We start from the raw sequence: 11396 nt of genomic DNA on the forward strand, positions 1-11396 counted from the left end.
GTACATGAACAAAGAAAAGCCGATTGGGAAAACACTCGCTAAGAAGCGCTCCCTTCTTGAATTTTCTAACACTAGGTACGGTTGGAATTGGATGCCAAAACAAGCTTTTGAACATATCTTCTTCTTCCTCGCGTTGCTCCGGCATTTTGCCACAGCTCATGGGAGCCTGGGGTCCGCTTGACAACTAATCCCAAGATTTGGCGTAGGCACTAGTTTTTACGAAAGCGACTGCCATCTGACCTTCCAACCCAGAGGGTAAACTAGGCCTTGTTGGGATTAGTTCGATTTCCTCACGATGTTTTCCTTCACCGAAAAGCGACTGGTAAATATTAAATGATATTTCGTACATAAGTTCCGAAAATCTCTTTGGTACGAGCCGGGATTTGAACCCGCGACCTCCGGATTGCATGTCGCACGTTCTTACCGCTGCCACCAGCGCTTCCTGTTTTTGAACATAATAATATATAATTCTATATTATTTGTAAATTGGTTGATTGGTTTCAAAATTCATTAGTCATAAATAAATTATCCTAATATTGGAGGTTTTTTTAATAAATTGAATGTCGAAAAATTGTATGTTGTTTTTCTGAAAGTTAGCCATTCTTCATATACTGGGCATTTACCCAAGTATAATTGTAGTTTGTACAGGGTGGGAAACGACAAACCCGACAGATTTTACGAATACAAAATACAAATACGTTTATTTCATTACCTTTTTTTTTAAGTATTCCTGATTCCTGATCATTAAATGTCATTAAAAGTTTTCTCAATTCGGTCTTGTTTTAGAGATAATGACAATACTTGTAATAAAAAATTGTTTGTGTGATAACGCGATGACAAACGCCTTTTGGCTACGACGCTCCCACTATGTATGTAGCTTGGTGTAAACGATGTCTGTCAGTATTACAGTAGTCTACAGTAGACGTCCTACTGACAGACATCAACGTTTTTAAGAAAACGTGTAACATTTACCAGTAAACCAAAAAAAAGTTACTAATTTGTTGTAATTTTGCCCAGGCCGCTCGTCACCAATCTGCACCAATAGTGTCCCAGATCGGGCTAAAATTATTTGCACCTTATAATACTTTTCCAAAAGATATACTATTTTTTTCTCGTTCAAAAGCTTAAGTATCTTTGTTATCTTCTGTTTATCGATGGTATCGATACATCGAGATTTTTTTGTGTCATAATTAATCGCGAACGCTCAGTCATTAAAAAAAACCCTAAAATATGACTGGATATAATGTGGTTTAATGGTAGTTTGCGGATAATTAGTCTGAAAGTGGTTGAATGAAGCGGTAGCCATTCAAAAAAAGCTGCATTTTAAATGCGCCTAGCTAATTGCATTTGAGCGGTCGTTCATTTTCTGTTCCAAAGTAGGCTGTGGTTTCCAAATACGATTTTTAAATATTTTTTAAATTAAAAATTTACCAGCTCTTCATTTTTAAATTACGTTATTAATTCGTAACTCATTAAGGACTACGCTGGACCAGGCCGGGCCCGGGCCGAGGCGTTAGACACGTCATTTTCAATCGGCTGATCGGTGATCAAGTGGTGGTTTCCATAGACAACGAAGCGCCGGAACTCAGCCAACGTGGCAATGATAGTTTCATCCAGCCAATAATGAAAAAAAAATGATTTAGTGAACAATATCGTAATTTATAACATTTTATTTATCTAATAACAAATAAATGTTTAATTTATATCGTGTGATTATATTTTTGGGCGTAATAAACGTGTAAAGGCGAAATAAAAAAAGCGGCCAAGTGCGAGTCGGACTCGCCCATGAAGGGTTCCGTACCATTTATGACGTATTAAAAAAAAACTACTTACTAGATCTCGTTCAAACCAATTTTCGGTGGAAGTTTGCATGGTAATGTACATCATATATTTTTTTAGGTTTATCATTCTGTTATTTTAGAAGTTACAGGGGGACGACGACACAAGTGTCTCTCGCGCAAACTATTCAGTTTAGAAAAAAAATATATTAGAAACCTCAATATCATTTTTGAAGACCTATCCATAGACACCACACATATGGGTTTGATGAATTTTTAATTTTTTATTTTATAACGTATTAAAACAAACTACTTACTAGATCTCGTTCAAACCAATTTTCGGTGGAAGTTTGCATGGTAATGTACATCATATTTTTTTTTTGGTATATCATTCTCTTATTTTAGAAGTTACAGGGGGGGGACACATTTTACCACTTTGGAAGTGTCTCTCGCGCAAACTATTCAGTTTAGAAAAAAATGATATTTGAAACCTCAATATCATTTTTGAAGACCTATCCATAGATATACCACACGTATGGGTTTAATGAAAAAAAAAATTTTGAGTTTCAGTTCTAAGTATGAGAACCCCCAAAATGTATTGTTTTTTTTTCTATTTTTGTATGATAATCTTAATGCGGTTCATAGAATACATCTACTTACCAAGTTTGAACAGTATCGTTCTTATAAGTTCGGAAAATAGTGGCTGTGACATAAACGGACAGACAGACGGACATGACGAATCTATAAGGGTTCCGTTTTGCCATTTGGCAACGGAACCCTACAAAACATATGTAATTGAAAAACAAATGACGTATCCGGGCTTGAAAAAGTCGAAATTTCATTATTTGTCTCTCTTTCGCTCTTACATATTATTATTCGAGTGATAGAGACAAATAGACAATAAGAACGAAAGAAGTTGTTCGTGGTAGGACCACAGGTATCACCCGGGCCGGGGAAGGGATGGTCTTGATCGGTCACTGAGGGCTGGTAAATTTGACATTGGTCATTACTAATCGACTGTATTCATAAGACGAAATTAAAGACTGTGTACTTAAGACAGTAGCATTTTACGTGGGGATTCTGACTGCCCCGAACTAGTAACTCAGTGGCTGCACCTGTATGTTCCAGGGATCGGAAACCGGTATTTTTTTATGGAAACGAAAACGGTATTTTTTCGTTCTTTGTAAATTATTTCATTTCTAATCGGGCAATCTAATAATACGAAGTCGTTATCTAAAAACACAACCGAGTCCTATATTTGGAGTATAAAATAAACCGAAATATATGTTTATTTCAAAGTTTTTCCAAAAAACCGGTTCCGATCCCTGGTATGTTCCCTCACCGTCTAGATTTCTTTTTCGACCGCGTTGTCGCCATTCGAGCGCTGCTACCAGTACGAACTGTGTCCCGCCAAAAATCATCGCTTGTTCAAGACTTGCACCGGATAAACTCGCTCCTCGAATCAGCCCAACCTGTGATGTGTTTGCGATGGGTTGGACGTATGTGATGAATGTTAAGAATAAGAATAAGAAATATTTATTAGCACAAAAGGTTACAAAAGATTTAGTGCAGGGATCGGAACCGGTTTTTTGGAAAAAGTTTGAAATAAACATATATTTCGGTTTATTTTATACTCCAAATATAGGACTCGGTTGTGTTTTTCGATAACGACTTCGTATTATTAGATTGCCCGATTAGAAATGAAATAATTAACAAAGAACGAAAAAATACCGTTTTCGTTCCCATACAAAAAATACCGGTTTCCGATCCCTGATTTAGTGATTAGAGATTTAGATTAATATTTAATTGTACATAGAAAATTGCGCTAAAAGGCCTTCACTCAGCTTGATGTCCCGAAGTTAGTCTTACGACACACTACGGGACGCTGGTTTTCAGTGAAGCCTGGTAAAACTAAAACTAGAACTAAGTAATTATAAAACTAGAGAATGTTCGAGGTTCTACGAGACTATGAATGAACGGCCTTCTTCTGTGATACGTTAATTATGCGTAATGTGTATGAAATTGTCTATTGGTTTCAAAGTTCTTTGGAATACTGTTATGCTATGAAATAAAAAATAAAATAAGGCGCATTTAATATATAACAACTTAAATTACATCAAATTTTAAGGTACAATTTTTTCAATCATTTCGATAGGCATCTTGAATAATGACCCTATGCTGGACAGAGGGTCAAAGCTGTGTTGACTCTGTTGAGACTCCTGTGGTGATTGTTGGTAGTGTTGAATTTGGTAGCTGCGGGATTGGTAGCTTTGAGGATGTTGAAGTGGACCTTGTGGTGCGGCAGTTATCAGAGGCACGGACACTGGAAAAAAATACAACTGTTTATATCTATATTATATCTATTTGACGACCGGTCTGGCCTAGTGGGTAGTGACCCTGCCTACGAAGTCGATGGTCCCGGGTTCAAATCCTGGTAAGGGCATGTATTTGTGTGATGAGCATGGATATTTGTTCCTGAGTCATGGGTGTTTTCTATGTATTTAAGTATTTATAAATATTTATATATTATATATATCGTTGTCTAAGTACCCTCAACACAAGCCTTATTGAGCTTACTGTGGGACTTAGTCAATTTGTGTAATAATGTCCTATAATATTTATATTTATATGCAGCAAAAGTAAGGAAACCGGTTAAATTTCCAAACCGTTATGATGTACTTGGCGCAAAACCTTTTAATTTCGGTTTCACTCGTTCGCCGTTATTTTTAAACCGGTTTTTACTAGAATAGTTCTTGTCAAATCAACCGGTTTCGAGCAATAAAACCGGTTTATTCCTATGTCGGTGTCTATGTTTACGTGGCACACCAGGCCAACCGGCCCGGCCGTTTAGTCGTTCGTCGAATGAACCGGTTACAATGAAGTCCTTAAAACGTTCGCATTCTTATAAAAGTTCGGAGGAAAACCGAAATAAACCGGTTTAAAGCTGAAATAAATGACATATACTAATAAAAAGTGACCAAGGCCTCCAGTGCCCCACGCTGGAACCGAACCAGCGTTCTCTGCTATCGCGGCAGGTACCTTACACTTATACTTTTACTTATTTTATACTTTTTCTTAGTAATATGACATTTATTTCAGCTTATAATTTATATAGTAGTGTTTCTTCTTGAAATAAAAACAAATAAAATATTTTCTGAAAATAATTTATTTTTTTCTAATACTTCTAAACCGGTTTTTACCGGTATTTTATAAACCAGCCTTGGTGGCGAGTCAAGACGTTAATCATCGGAATCATGGCCTTATAGAACCGGACGGGGTGCAGGCACCGCACTACTATTGCGAGTCTGACTTTCATTGCTTCGACTTGTCACTTGGTGCTGCTGCGGCAAATATACTTTGAGCTGGTAACCTCGCAAATCCCATGGTTACACCATTTTGAAAACAAATCAGACACTAAATCGACAAAAAGTTCTATCGAACCTTGATAAGTATCAGTGGCGGCGCGTCACAAATATTCGTAGGGAACCCGGAGCTAATTTTGCTTTCCTTTTCTCCATAAACCGATCGTGAAAGTACTCAACGGGCTGAAATTAGACAAGCCGGTGGGAATAGAGTTCTTTGAACGATCCGCCACTGATAAGTATACCTACCTAGGGCCGAGGGGACGAGTGACAGGAGCGTTGGTTTATAGTACACTGCTTTATTGAGTAAGTAAAAATGAATCGTGGGCGCAGCCACACACACATTCATAGGTAGCATACAATATACAAGAAACCTACTTAGAAAATTTCACGAGATGCGGTTAATAAATGTGGTCAGTCAACGGCATTTTTGCCCGAGCTGAAACGAATAGGTACTCTTTGGTTGCGCTTCACGGCTGCTCAGGTAATAAGTGTACTTATTCCAAACTGTTACCATTTCAGGACACAAAAACCGGCCAAGTGCGAGTCGGACACGCGCACGAAGGGTTCCGTACCATTACCCAAAAAACGGCAAAAAAAATCACGTTTGTTGTATGGGAGCCCCCATAAATATTTTTATTCTATTTTTTATTATTTTCTGTTATAGCGGCGACAGAAATATATCATCTGTGAAAATTTCAACTGTCTAACTATCACGGTTCATGAGATACAGCCTGGTGATAGACGGACGGACAGCGGAGTCTTAGTAATAGGGTCCCGTTTTACCCTTTGGGTAGGTACGGAACCCTAAAAAAGATATTAGGTTTCCAATAGTTATTTCCTGTGATCTTCTACGCCAGGGTTTCTCAAACCGATTACCTTACAAGTACCAGGGATTGCAAATATGAAGTTATCTCAAATAAGACCTAACCATAAGTCCATAAGTAACCATAATATTTTTTCCTACTCCTCTACTGTTATCTGTCATGTATGCATTCATTAACACGAATATAAGAACATACATAAAAGGTTTCAAGAAAAGTCTATATTGTCTATTCCTCATAAAAGCTCTTGTGCTTTTAATCGCTATAACGTTACTGCGATTAATGGCTACCAACATAACAAAACCAAAACGAATACAGTTTTAAACTAAGTGCATTGCTGCCAACTTACAAATAATTACTTCATAAGTCAGAAATATAGCAACACCCATAGACTACGAAGACCGCTTAGCGTTGCTTTTTAGTCTCCGTAGGCTACTGTGGCCAAAATTTAGAAAAAACTGTCCAAAAATTTAATTTAGCAAGTACCAGGGCCTCATGAGTTACGAGAAGGTGTCGCGGACCGGCCGGCCGCGGTCCGGGGCGGGCTGGGCGCGTAACAAGGTATGCTCGCGCGTCTTGGCTATATACTTTTTCTTTGTTTACCTAAATTAAGATTTATTTTTGTTGACTCGTAGGAAAAATATTGTATGCAACGTTGTATAAGTTTAGAATTATTTATTGACAATAACAATATACATAATGGATATATACAGATGATTACTATAACTAGCTTATATCTAAAATAGGCCCTTGAGGCATTGTACCAAGGATGCTGGCGGCATTTCCTCGTTGTATCGCAATACTGATACGTTGTGCGAGGAAGCCGCCAGCTCTTCGGTCACCAGTTACGTCAACCAGACGTTTCGCGATTTCTCCAAAAAACTTGTGCGCGCTGGGACCCCATGGACCTAGAGTATTCTCGTGGCGTATTCCTTTACAATGTTCGCCTACGCCTTCGGCTCCGGCTCATATTGTAACTCACGCCACTCGTCTTTTTTGACCCTTCTTATACAACTGTTGCATAAAATACTATATTTCTTTATTAAAATCTGCTTTATTTAAAACAAAACATGAAAACTTACTTATCAAGATCAATATTCCGAAACGTGTCATATTCTGCAAAAATGTGGAGCTAATGAACGGCACCGTTTCATGGTTGACTATTTACGTAGAATGTGGAATAATTCACGCACGCATAATTTTTCTCTCCGTCTGTATTTCTGTTACTTCCCGTTTTGTACAGATTTTTCTTTTTTTACAAGCTTTAATTTAAAATGCCCTGTTAGTATTTATTTATTTGTTTATTAGGATCACCAACTGAAGATACAATTCACATACTATAATCATACATTTAAACGAGCAATTCTTGTATATATATATATTTCTGTGATCTCGGAAACGGCTCTAATGATTTCGCTGAAATTTGGTATATGGGGGTTTTTGGGGGTCTACAATCGATCTAGATTAATCTTACGTTTGGGAAAACGCGTGTTTTCGAGTTTTCATGCGTTTTTCTTTCGACGCAGAATATGGTCGCTAATTTCGTGTTGCCGGCCACTGTCCGTCTGGTCCAGCGGGTTAAGACGCGGACGGCTAGAAACGAGTGTTACGGGTTCGAATCTCGCCCGGTGACTAGGGTAAAGGCACCAGTAGTCAGCCTTATAACGCATTTTTAAAGTTTGTACTCTCGACGTTTCTACAGGATTAGTCGGATAAATAAACGCATAACATGGTTAGATCAATTGTTTATTATAGTTTTAAAACAAAGTATGTCCAAAAATAACAATCCTCTTTATAATATCTATAATTAAGATTAAACAAAAAATGGCACTTTTCTCCAGTAGTCAGCCTCTAAAATCCAGTAAGCAGCCTTTGTGTACCCAGTACTCAGCCTTTATAAACTATTAATAACAATGAAATAAAAAACACTATTATTTGTATTAAAGTTAACGATATTATAATATTTATCATTCCTAGGTAGGAAGCTAGAGTATAGGTAGGTACCTATACTCTTATAAGTACAATTCTCATGCCACGAAATTTGTAGGCCATAGGTGCTTAAAATTATTCTTGCAAACTAATAAACACTGTATTTATCTTCTTATTTTTTATTAATGAATCTGTTTATTTAATAGAATTCATTATTTTTAAAATCGGTTTAAATGCTGGTGAAACCCGTGCAGGGGCCCGTTAGATATTGGAATATTTCTCAACAAAAGTATGTATACACTTTTGAACCTTATTTAAATGAGTTAAAGTTCATAATATTTGGCAGCGACGTACCAAGGAAGATAATGGCTGAGTACTGGATCCGTGAAACCCAGTGGTCAGCCGCATTAAAACGTTATTTCAAATGCGGCTGACTACTGGGTTTTACTTTAAATTGACTGAGACATGCCTAACTAAATTTGAAAATGTAAATGTAACGGTTCTAACGGTCGTATTGGATCGAAAACAAAAAAAATAACTAATAACCCAAAGGTCAGCCGCGGGAGGCTGGGCACTGGATTTTTTGTAAAAAAGTGGTATCCAGTGGTCAACCTCCTCAATTTATAAGTTAAATATTGATATTTCTATTAAAATATAACGCAATTTAATAGATAAACTAACCAATAAACCCAGCATTAACAAAAAGCAGTAACTTTTTATATTAAAACATATTTTTTCTCACGCGTTAAAAGAACACCACGTGCAGTAAAAAATATGGCGGACATGACATTCTAGCTCTCGTCAACAAACATCACCTTTATGAACGAGTATATTTCCTCTCCCCGATACCTCACCGCACCTGTCGCGTTACGTATTAACGAATAAGGAATCAGAGCTCCTATTTGACTACTCGCGATTTGTTTAATCGAATATACCAGATATTTATGACCAATAAACGACTTAAAAGGCTGACTACTGGTCCCTGGCTGGCCACTGGTGCTGTTACCCTAACTTTTGTTTTTTTTTTATGTGTTCAAATTTATATATAATTTTTATTGTTTTAGACAAGTTTAATTTAGTGAAAAAATGTAGTTAAGATTATCACCTATACACCACCATAGTACAATAAATAGTTATAACCGAGCAAAGCTCGGTCGGCCAGGTACTTTACATACTAAAAGAGCACATTTATAATTGATCCCCCACTTAAAGGCAATCACAGCATGCATTATTTAAGTTAAGATTCAGAATAGGAGCTTAACATAAATATGAATAAGTACAAATGATACTAATTAACAAAACACCTACTTAATACTAACAATAAAATTTCCACACAAAAGTAACTAAGTTAGCCGAGCTAGCTGAGGTTGTCAACAGATAATAATTTGTTTTTAAATAAGGAATGTATGTATATCTATATAAGTATGTTAATGTGGGTCAAATCTTGGAAGCTGAATTCGACCCACTTCCCGATTTTCGATTGAGCCGAAAATTTGCATACATATGTAAGTCGGGGATAAATTTACAATACAATATTATGGTACCGTCGAGCTGATCTGACATGATCATATATACGAAGGCAAAAAATGAAGCGAATGCAGTTATTGAGTAGCCGATCCAATTTGTCGAGAAGTTCTTCATTTAAGTCCGGATAACACACATCACCATAATCAATAATGGGCAGGATAAGGGAATTAATTAATAAAACTTTGGTTTTGATAGGCAGGAAGTGCTTAAATTTATTAAGAGCGTGAAGGGAACCCATGACCTTTCGACTGATCTCGGTAACCTGCGCTCTCCAACTCAGAGTACTATCTAAGAGAACACCCAGATCTTTAACACTTTGACTGAACCTTATTGGAGTGCCGTCAAAACTTACTGGTGTTATCGCGTCCAAGTCTATTCTTGCAAGCTGTCTGGAACTACCGATAACAATGGCCTGGCACTTGGAAGGATTTACAAAAAGGCCGAACTTGTTTGACCACTGCTGGATATGTAAAAGGTCCAGGTTAAGTTTCTCAATGCAAGTCTGAAGGTCAGTCACGGGACACTGGTCATAGAGTTGCAGGTCATCAGCTAATTGTGTTTGGGGTTTTTGGAATTGTCTCGGTAAGTATTAGTTGCCTGTGGTAAGAAATACAGTCAGCGATAAAAGCTTGTACTTACCAAAAATTTAATTTTTGCCAAAATCTTATTTATGCTTCATTTGATACTGGTCTAGTGGGTAATGAGTGACCTTGCCAATGGAACCGGTGGTCCCGGATTCAAATCCTGGTCAGGGCATTTATTTATGTGTGTGTGCGTGAGCACTGAATATTTCTTCCAGAGTTGTGGGTGTTTTCTATGTATTTAAATTTTTTACATAAATTATGTATACCATTGACTATGTTCCCACAACTAAGTAATAACAAAGTAAAAACCGGGCAAGTGCGAGTCGGGTTTGCCCACCGAGGGTTCCGTACTCTTTAGTATTTTTTGTTATAGCGGCAACATCATCTGTGAAAATGTCAACTGTCTAGCTATCACGGTTCATGAGCTACAGCCTGGTGACAGACAGACAGACCGACGGACAGCAGAGTCTTAGTAATGAGTCCCGTTTTACCCTTTGGAACGGAACGAAACCCTAAAAACTAAACTAGTGGTTCTGCGAACCCCCAAGGCTCCTCCATTTTGAAATATTTCCGAAAATTTAAGTAACCAAAATAGTACATTACGATACAAGTGCGAAAAACATGAAATTCGAAACGAGTGGCGATAAATTAAAACACGACCGAAGGGAGTGTTTTAAATCGACACGAGTTGCGAATTACCTATTCGCACATGTATCGTACAACGTTTTACAGTACATATGGCCCTTTAAATGTTCGACACAGTAACGTAATATGCTACTTCTCGCACTAGTGCTATAAAGTAGCCCCATATGTACTGTAAAATCATATATGTATACCTTTATCGAATCTGCTCAACAAAATTGAAAAATGCGACCTGTAGATGAAAACATCCAGACCGGAACCTTCGCTTTCTCTCGGTTAATTAATTATAAATAAATACGATAAAAAGCATTTTTACACCAGTATTCGCCTTGCATGCTATGGATTAAATTAAACATAATTGCGGTTTAAAAGAATTTTATTTCTCATAATTTTTTTTTACAATTCACTCACAGGAGAATTTGAAGTAAATAAATTAACATTGTACGGACGAGCGTATCCATGTGTATTTACATTCACACAATACAAATTTACTAATAAAATACACATATTTCTACTGTTTTCGTTTAGTGTACGTCTACGGAAAAGACCAAAACATTATTTCTGCACTAAATGTTGATCATAAATAAATAAATACTTAAATAAATAAATATTATAGATTATTACACAAATTAACTAAGTCCCAGTCCCCAGTTGAGGTTACTTAGACAAAACGATATATATAATACATAAATACTTAAATACATATAAAACACCCATGACTCGGGAACAAATATCCATGCTCATCAAACG

The 11396-nt window shown here is 36.9% G+C and overlaps 1 long non-coding RNA gene across 1 annotated transcript; it reads right to left on the reverse strand.

Annotated features, from left to right (window-relative positions):
• Window positions 1-3859: 3859 nt before the first annotated feature.
• On the reverse strand, window positions 3860-10590 carry LOC133532699 (uncharacterized). The gene is made up of 2 exons (XR_009801738.1): window positions 10060-10590; window positions 3860-4101 (listed from the first exon to the last, which is right to left on the reverse strand). It is a non-coding gene; the product is annotated as an uncharacterized LOC133532699 (long non-coding RNA).
• Window positions 10591-11396: the final 806 nt, after the last annotated feature.

This window comes from Cydia pomonella, chromosome 27, assembly GCF_033807575.1.
Source record: "Cydia pomonella isolate Wapato2018A chromosome 27, ilCydPomo1, whole genome shotgun sequence".
In the NCBI taxonomy this organism is placed as follows: Eukaryota; Metazoa; Arthropoda; class Insecta; order Lepidoptera; family Tortricidae; genus Cydia; species Cydia pomonella.